A 9,339-nucleotide genomic window follows, 5' to 3' on the forward strand; every position below is an offset into this window, starting at 1 on the left:
GCGCTTCTTCACATTTCACACGCCCTGTGCGTCAGATGTTGGATACAAACTATCCAGGTCGATAGATAGGAAAGAGAGATCTTGTTGCTTGGCCAGCACGGTCCCCTCACTTAACGCCTCTGGACTTCTTTGTATCGGGTTTTATGAAATAAAAAGTGTACGCTACTGAAATTACAGATAGAGATCATCTACTCCAGCGAATTAATGCAACAGCAACAGACATCAGATTACGAAACGGGCTGTTAGATCTTGTGCACAGCGCAATAAGAGAAAGCGCCCAGGATTGTTTGCTTGCAAACGGAGGACATTTTGAGCAGTTGCTCCAATAAAGTACTGTAAATGAGTAATTATTGCAAGACTCATGACAAAATCAAAAAGCCGCCTTGAAGAAATAGTTTAGGACCATCGAAATGTCCACACCTGTGGAGTAACGGTTAGCGCGTCTGGCCGCGAAACCAGGTGGCCCGGGTTCGAATCCGGTCGGGGCAAGTTACCTGGTTGAGGTTCTTTTTCCGGGGTTTTCCCTCAACCCAATACGAGCAAATGCTGGGTAACTTTCGGTGCTGTACCCTGGACTCATTTCACCGGCATTATCACCTTCATTTCATTCAGACGCTAAATAAACTAGATGTTGATACAGCGTCGTAAAATAACCCAATAAAATAAAAAAATCATCGGAATTAAAATGTGTGAAGTACCATCCATTTGTAGATCCTAACACAATTATTATATTACACTTATTACTCCATACCAAGTTAGTCTTAATGAAAAATGTCGTTAAAAATGGGAAAAAGAGGAGTGAATTATTTCAGTATTAAAAAGGTTGTATGTACTTACTTACAAATGGATTTTAAGGTACACGGAGGTTCATTGCCGCCCTCACATAAGCCCGCCATCAGTCCCTATTCTGAGCAAGATTAATTCAGTCCCTAGCATTATATTCCAACTCCCTCAAATCCATACCGAGGTTGTATATGGAAAATTAAAAGGGGGAATAATTTCCAATAGTACTCAAACGCGCAGAGTTATGAGCAGGCTTCGAGACTTGGGACCCGATACAATAAGTTTACTCTGCATGTACTATAGGTTGTTGACTCGCTGCAGGTAGAGAAAGGTAGAGATGTATTGAGGTAACAACGTTGCTGTTTAGAATAGAGTACGGTAGTATGGGGAAATATACATTACACAATGACATGTCAAAATAATGTGAAACGCATTTATTTTCCTGTCTTTTATAAGTATTTATTTTTAATTATACACAGTGTTAATGGTGGAAATAAACATGTAGCAATTTTAATTTCTTCATTTATCCTATTGGTCGTCTTTAGGAAGTGCAGTTACAGTACCGAATTGCAATACAGTATACTACAAGATACATTTTCAGTGTCTCAAACGTAAATCTTTTTCGGTTATCTGCCAAACACAACTTTTACTGTGAAAAACTGCGCTCTACGTCCCATGACGAAAAAACCTAACATCATTGCAGTCTCTAAGAGACAGTCCTTTATTCTGGGGTGACTCTATATCCACTAATTTGCTGTTTATATTACACAGTGATCCATATCCGTTATTTTTACATGAAATTGATGTCCACTTCTATTTTACACGTTCAGTAACCGGTGTACTTGATGTCTCATTAATTCTCTGCATCATTTTCTAAATTAATTTGAGGGCTTCTGGCTTCTCTTGCTCTGACTTTTCTAACCGTGTAATAGTTTCAGACACAGTTTGAAAATATATTTTTATGAAAACCAAATTATTCGTCAGAACCTTCAAATCCAGAGAGTTTTCCTTTGCGTATTTGTTGGCATTCATTCTACAATACCCCCCACCCACTGTACGCTTTACCACTATACTCAGAACGCCGTTATGCGGATTTCCCACTGAACTGCTCTATCGGGTCCAAAGTCTCGAAGCCTGGTTATGAGGAAGGAGAAGAAAATCATCGAACAGAAAAAGTGTTACTGCGTTACAAGATATGGTAGAAATTTCCTTCGGAATTTTATAATTTTTTTAGTAAGTTATTTTATGACGCTTTATCAACATCTTCGGTTATTTAGCGTCTGAATGAGATGGTGATAATGCCGATGAAATGAATCCGGGATCTAGCACCGAAAGTTATCCAGCATTTACTCATATTGGGTTGAGGGAAAACCCCTGAAAAAAGCTCAACCAGGTAACTTGCCCCGACCGGGAATCGAACCCGGGCCACCTGGTTTCGCGGCCAGAAGCGCTGACCGTTACTCCACAAGTGTGGACGAATTTTATAATTGATGACTAAGTTTATATACTGAGCTGCTTGAAAATATGTTAATGGCATTTAACACGAAAATATGTCTCTGAAAATCCATTATTGATATTATCATCCGGATTTCTTCCTAACATATCTTGAGCTTGAACAAAGAACATGGAAACAGACTGCATCAGAATTAGAGTCGTGCACAACCAGTTACGAAAAATATAAATGATTATATTACTACTGAATTCCTGGCGCTATAGACAGTATGCAAAGTTCTTACGACTCGCGGAGTGGTCCAATGATCGGTTTAACGAATGTCCGAGTCTTTCTCGGGTGGAAAACTATGGACCATGAAAGACAGACGACATTCAGCAGCCCAGGAGTTTGAGGAATAGTTGCAAGGACGCGATTATTATCGTGTACCTTTCAATTAATATTTCCTCCTCTCTCCCCATTCATTCATTCATTCATTCATTCATTCATTCATTCATTCATTCATTCATCGCAGAAACAACAGATCATGAAACTACAATCATTACAGCTTGAGAGAGTTTTTATTTTTGTTAATATCTTTTTACCTCCTTAAAAATTATTTATTAATTAAATAATAATACATCCACTTAGAATAATTAAAAGGCATAGGCTATATTAACAATTAAGACCTACTCATTTACAGGTAACCTATGTATTTTGAGTTTAAAGTATGAACATTACAATAGTAAGTGTGTACTTATTTGCTCTTCTATTTTATAAGTAATTGCAATTTATTTTCTTCTTGCATTTGTTTACATGTCAGATTTCATCTATGCATTACGCTTACAGTATTTCCTTTGTTGCTACCGGTGTCCATTAGTTGATTTATATATTAGTTATGAAGATAAATGTACCAAAGTATCCAATCAATTATAGACCTATTTCAAGCTAACACTTTTTTTAATTAGGAAAAGTAAATTTCATTCAATTGTTATTTCATTAATTGTGTAGTCAGAAAATGTCATCAGAGTTCTTGTATAGTGAAGTGCGCCTGATGTTCTATCGACCCTGCAAAACATTAGATGCAACCGCTTGAAAATCGGATATTCGGTCCGATGTTCAACCTCGTCGGTTGTTCTTCGACCGGTCGAATACACACACCGGTTCTAAGCGCTGTTCTGCAGAACTCTAATCAGGATAGTCTATATCTCAATTTGAAAGAAAGTATATGGAAAGATGGCTAAGTAGGCTACTTGCTGATTATTTATTTATTTACTTAGATATTTACTTACTTATTTATTTACTTATTTACTTACGTATTTACTTATCTATCTATCCATCCATCCATCCATCCATCCATCCATCCATCCATCCATCCATCCATCCATCTATCTATCTATCTATCTATCTATCTATCTATCTATCTATCTATCTATTTATTGTTAGAAAGAGTCCAATTACAAAAGAAAGTCTTCCAGAAAATAATTTTCAACCTATGAGTTGTATCTAATTTTAGGCCTCTACATCTATTAACATTTAATTTTAATTACAGAAATCATGTGGTATCTTATTCCAATTAAAGTCGAACATTTTAGAAGTTCCTTTGCGAAAGTGAGAACAGGAAAAAAATTGTATCATCTACAAAAATTCAATCTGATTTTTTCGAAAAATTGTGACGGATTATTTTGAATTTCAAATCCAGATTCAGGGCACAGGAATCAGTAAGAATCACCAATTTTTATTTCGAAGTAAGAATAGGGGTTAATTTGTTATTCGGCGTAATTTGTTAAATTTAAATGAATATAAGTTTTCAGCTGCCTTTCATTTCTATAGAAGGAGTATCATATTTATAAAATATATTAGGACCTATATCATACAGAGAGTGCGAATATACAAGGTGTAGTCCACACCTGTAGAGTAACGGTTAGCGCGTCTGGCCGCGAAACCAGGTAGCTCGGGTTCGAATCCCGGTAGGGGCAAGTTACTTGGTTGAGGTTTTTTCCGGGATTTTTCCTCAATACAATTTGAGTAAATGCTGGGTAACTTTCGGTGCTGGACCCCGGACTCATTTCACCGGCATTATCACCTTCATCTCATTCAGACGCTAAATAACCTAAGATGTTGATACAGCGTCGTAAAATAACCTACTTAAATAAAAAATACAAGGTGTAAGGGATATAAGTGCCGTCCTCTTAACAGTCGTCAGGGACGGTCTACAGAATCAAAAAATGTCCATACAACATAGGGTCAAAACTCGATAGTTTTCCCAGAAAAAAATATTTCTTTCTTTATTTTATTTGCGTTCTACTGCTTATATCGTTACTAAAATTACGAAAACAATTACATCAGTAGATACATCTAGCAAAGAGTTAATATTACTTTAAATAAATATTTGTGTGTTTTATTACGTTTTCGTCAAATTAAATAAAAATGCATGCTTAAAATTTGTTAATATTCTGGCGTGAGAGACTTGGCAATGTGTTCAGCAGGCAGTACTCTGCACAGACGTAAGTACAGGTCAGCTGATTTCAAGCTCCTTGTCCATAGCTCTATTGCCGAGTGGATGGTAGTACAGTACAGGGTATTCGACAATGTCATTCACAGTTTAGGAATATCATATTATTAATTTATGGAGAAAGTCGTCGTAATTCAAGTGAGACAAGAAGGATGTACCGTCAACGTTTTCCTCAAAAAAGGTTACCTAATCGGCGTACTTTTGTAGCAGTTTCTCAACGATTATTAGAAATTAGAAGTCTTTTACCCCGTTTCGAAAATCACGCAACCAGAAATTTGTTTAAAAATGATATTGCTTAACGGAAGCGGGAGAGATAAAAATGTTGCATTAGAAAAAATGTCCATGTGATTCTGTGCAGAAAACAATTATTGTTTATTTTTTAGACGTGCAATTAAAAAATGGAGCAATATTGTTACATAAAATGTAAATTTACCATAATGTTCTATTAATGAGATTGAAAGTTTGTATTTGCTGCTCGATTTATGTAAACAACAGTATTGTCATGGTCCGCTCCTGCATTAGAACACAGCATCTGTTTTGTACCGGTATGTCTGTACCCGCTTGAGCTGTACTATGTACTATACTTCCAAACCCCTAATCCTCGTTTGAGCTGTACTGTGTACATCTAAGCTCCAGCTTCCCTATCCAGCAACGTTGCAAAACGTCGAATAATATTTGTTAAATATTGCAATTACAGAGAAATTATAAAGACTCTTTTATTCCTTATGACATGAATAATCATCCGTTAAAAGAATGACACTTATATCCCTTACACTCTGTACATGATGAACAAAAAAATTGTGGTATGTTTTATTCACTATGTATATTTTCATCCAAAAAGTAGAAACCAATGCTTATTGCTTTTCTTCTTCTATGTACAGAGCTTTGATAGACTTTGTGGGAGTACAAGAGGTTAGGTTAGATGGGAATGGCATATCACAAATAGGAGATTACTTGTTGTATTATGGGGAAGGAAATAATAATCACCAATTAGGAACAGGATTCTTTGTACATAAAAGAATAAAATCAGCAGTAAAAAAGGTCGAATTTATCAGTGACAGGTTATCATATTTAGTACTTAAGGGTAGATGGTGCGACATCATAGTTATAAATGCTCACGCCCCTACAGAAGAGAAAGACGACTATATAAAGGATAGCTTCTATGAGGAATTGGAACATACTTTTGATCAGTTTCCTAGATATCATATGAAAATTTTATTGGGGGATTTCAACGCTAAAGTAGGACGGGAGGATATTTTTAGACCAACTATTGGAAAAGAGAGCCTACACGCAATTAGTAGTGACAATGGAGTTAGATTAGTCAACTTTGCCACATCGAAAAATTTAATTGTCAAAAGTACAACATTCCCCCATAAGGATATACATAAATATACTTGGACTTCTCCAGATGGATTGACACACAACCAAATAGATCACATCTTGATAGATAAACGGAGACATACTAGTATAGTAGATATTCGAACTTTCAGAGGTGCAGACTGTAATTCTGACCATTATTTGGTGATTGGAGAATTAAGAGAAAGATTATCAGTAGCCAAGCGAGTAGAGCAACAAGTTAATATTACTAAATTCAATATTTTGAAATTAAAGGACGAGGAAGCTAAGCAAAATTATCAGGTCGAAATTTCGAATAGGTTTGCCACTTTAGAAAGTTCCGACGAAGTTGAGAAAGAATTAGATGTTAATAGCGTGTGGGAAAATATCAGAGATAGTATCAAAATTGCAGCTGAGCAGAGCATAGGTTATTATGAAACTAAGAAAAAGAAACCGTGGTTTGATGAAGATTGTTGCATGGTAGTAGAAAGAAGGAAACAGGCAAAATTGAAATTCTTACAGGATCCAGTTGAGGAGAATAGAGATAATTATTTCAATGAAAGACAGGAAGCAAGTCGTACACTTAGGAATAAAAAGAGAGGTTACTTGAAGGAAAAACTGAATGAGGTAGAAACAAATAGTAAGAATAAAAACATTCGAGATTTATATAAGGGTATAAAGGAATTTAAGAACGGATATCAGTCAAGGGTAAACGTGATCAAGGATGAGAATGGTGACTTGCTTGCAGACTCTTCATCAATCCTAAACAGATGGAAAAACTATTTTGCGCAACTACTAAATGTACATAGGCCAAATAGAAATGATCGGGACGATATTGAAATACAAACTGCTGAGCCATTTATACCCGAACCCACGATTTCAGAAGTCGAAATTGCGATAGAAAATCTGAAAAAGTACAAGTCTCCAGGTATCGATCAAATTCCAGCAGAATTAATACAAGAGGGTGGGAGTGCATTATATAGCGAAATTTATAAACTTGTACTTGCTATTTGGGAAAAGGAAATTGTACCAGAACAATGGAAGGAGTCCATAATTGTACCTATTTTTAAAAAGGGGGACAAAACCAACTGTGGTAACTTTCGAGGAATATCACTTTTGTTGACGTCGTACAAAATTTTGTCCAATATTCTTTTGAGGAGATTAACTCCGTACATAGATGAAATTATTGGGGATCATCAGTGCGGTTTTCGGCGTAATAGATCGACTATTGATCAGATTTTTTGTATTCGGCAGATAATGGAGAAAAAATGGGAGTATAAGGGTACAGTACATCAGTTATTCATAGATTTCAAAAAGGCATATGACTCGGTTAAGAGGGAAGTATTATATGATATTCTTATTGAATTTGGTATTCCCAAGAAACTAGTTCGATTAATTAAAATGTGTCTCAGTGAAACATACAGCAGAGTCCGTATAGGTCAGTTTCTATCTGATCCTTTTCCAATTCACTGCGGGCTAAAGCAGGGAGATGCACTATCACCTTTACTTTTTAACTTCGCTTTAGAATATGCCATTAGGAAAGTTCAGGATAACAGGCAGGGTTTGGAATTGAACGGGCTACATCAGCTTCTTGTCTATGCAGATGACGTGAATATGTTAGGAGAAAATAAACAAACGGTTAGGGAAAACACGGAAATTTTACTTGAAGCAAGTAAAGCGATCGGTTTGGAAGTAAATCCCGAAAAGACAAAGTATATGATTATGTCTCGTGACGGGAATATTGTACGAAATGGAAATATAAATATTGGAGATTTATCCTTCGAAGAGGTGGAAAAATTCAAATATCTTGGAGCAACAGTAACAAATGTAAATGACACTCGGGAGGAAATTAAACGCAGAATAAATATGGGAAATGCGTGTTATTATTCGGTTGAGAAGCTCTTGTCATCCAGTCTGCTGTCCAAAAATCTGAAAGTTAGAATTTATAAAACAGTTATATTACCGGTTCTTCTATATGGCTGTGAAACTTGGACTCTCACTCTGAGAGAGGAACATAGGTTAAGGGTGTTTGAGAATAAGGTGCTTAGGAAAATATTTGGGGCTAAGCGGGATGAAGTTACAGGAGAATGGAGAAAGTTACACAACACAGAACTGCACGCATTGTATTCTTCACCTGACATAATTAGGAACTTGAAATCCAGACGTTTGAGATGGGCAGGGCATGTAGCACGTATGGGCGAATCCAGAAATGCATATAGAGTGTTAGTTGGGAGACCGGAGGGAAAAAGACCTTTAGGAAGGCCGAGACGTAGATGGGAGGATAATATTAAAATGGATTTGAGGGAGGTGGGGTATGATGATAGAGACTGGCTTAATCTTGCACAGGATAGGGACCGATGGCGGGCTTATGTGAGGGCGGCAATGAACCTTCGGGTTCCTTAAAAGCCATTTGTAAGTAAGTAAGTAAGTATGTACAGAGCTTTGAATTCTTAAATGATACAATATAGAATGGAGAATTTGCAAAACGACTTAAGTCCCTAGAAGTAGTTTTGAGAAAATTAAAGAAAACTGTTTTTTGCCTCGCTGAACAGTATATTGTTACAATATAATTTTTTTATATGTAAGAGAAATAGTTTCAGTGTAAAAATTCATTCTTTTGTACTCTTCTTCAGGTCGTAAAAAATTAATTATCTTCAGGACTTAAGTTGTTCTGCAAATTAACTTCAATCCTGCATCACAATTATTAGGTTACTGACATATAAACATGTTTAACTAAATGTATTTATACCAAAATCATAAAATAACCTTATTGCAATTGTTGAATAACATTGTTTTGAACAATTTGTTAATCACAAGAGCGCAGACCTCTGATGGAGAAAAGTATGATGTTAAAGAAATGCTTCTGAGCACTTACTGCATTAAGAATTTGATTAGTGTGTTGTTCTTATTTTGTCCCGGACAATTGTCGCAAAACAACCACAGTTCTTTAGTCTATTGGATGGGACACATTGGAGTAGTGTGCAGGAGAAAATTACATACCTCATTACGACTTTTCTTAGCCTGTCCCTCATGGTAGACACAAAAGGACATTTCACTAGTTTTCATGTTTTACACAGAGAAAGCTGGGATGCTAAGCTGGCGATAGTAGTACCACAGTCATGTATATACAGTCGCGAAGCTCAATACGTAGTAAATATGCAAACATTAGATAGTTGCTCACCACTAGGGTCGCTAATATCGCCTCATTACAGGCAATGCAAAATAGAACCGTCACAGACTATTGTTTCTAACATCCTCAAAACTCAAGCTTCGTGAC

The sequence above is a fragment of the Periplaneta americana genome, chromosome 14 (genome assembly GCF_040183065.1).
Source record: "Periplaneta americana isolate PAMFEO1 chromosome 14, P.americana_PAMFEO1_priV1, whole genome shotgun sequence".
NCBI classification, from domain to species: Eukaryota; Metazoa; Arthropoda; class Insecta; order Blattodea; family Blattidae; genus Periplaneta; species Periplaneta americana.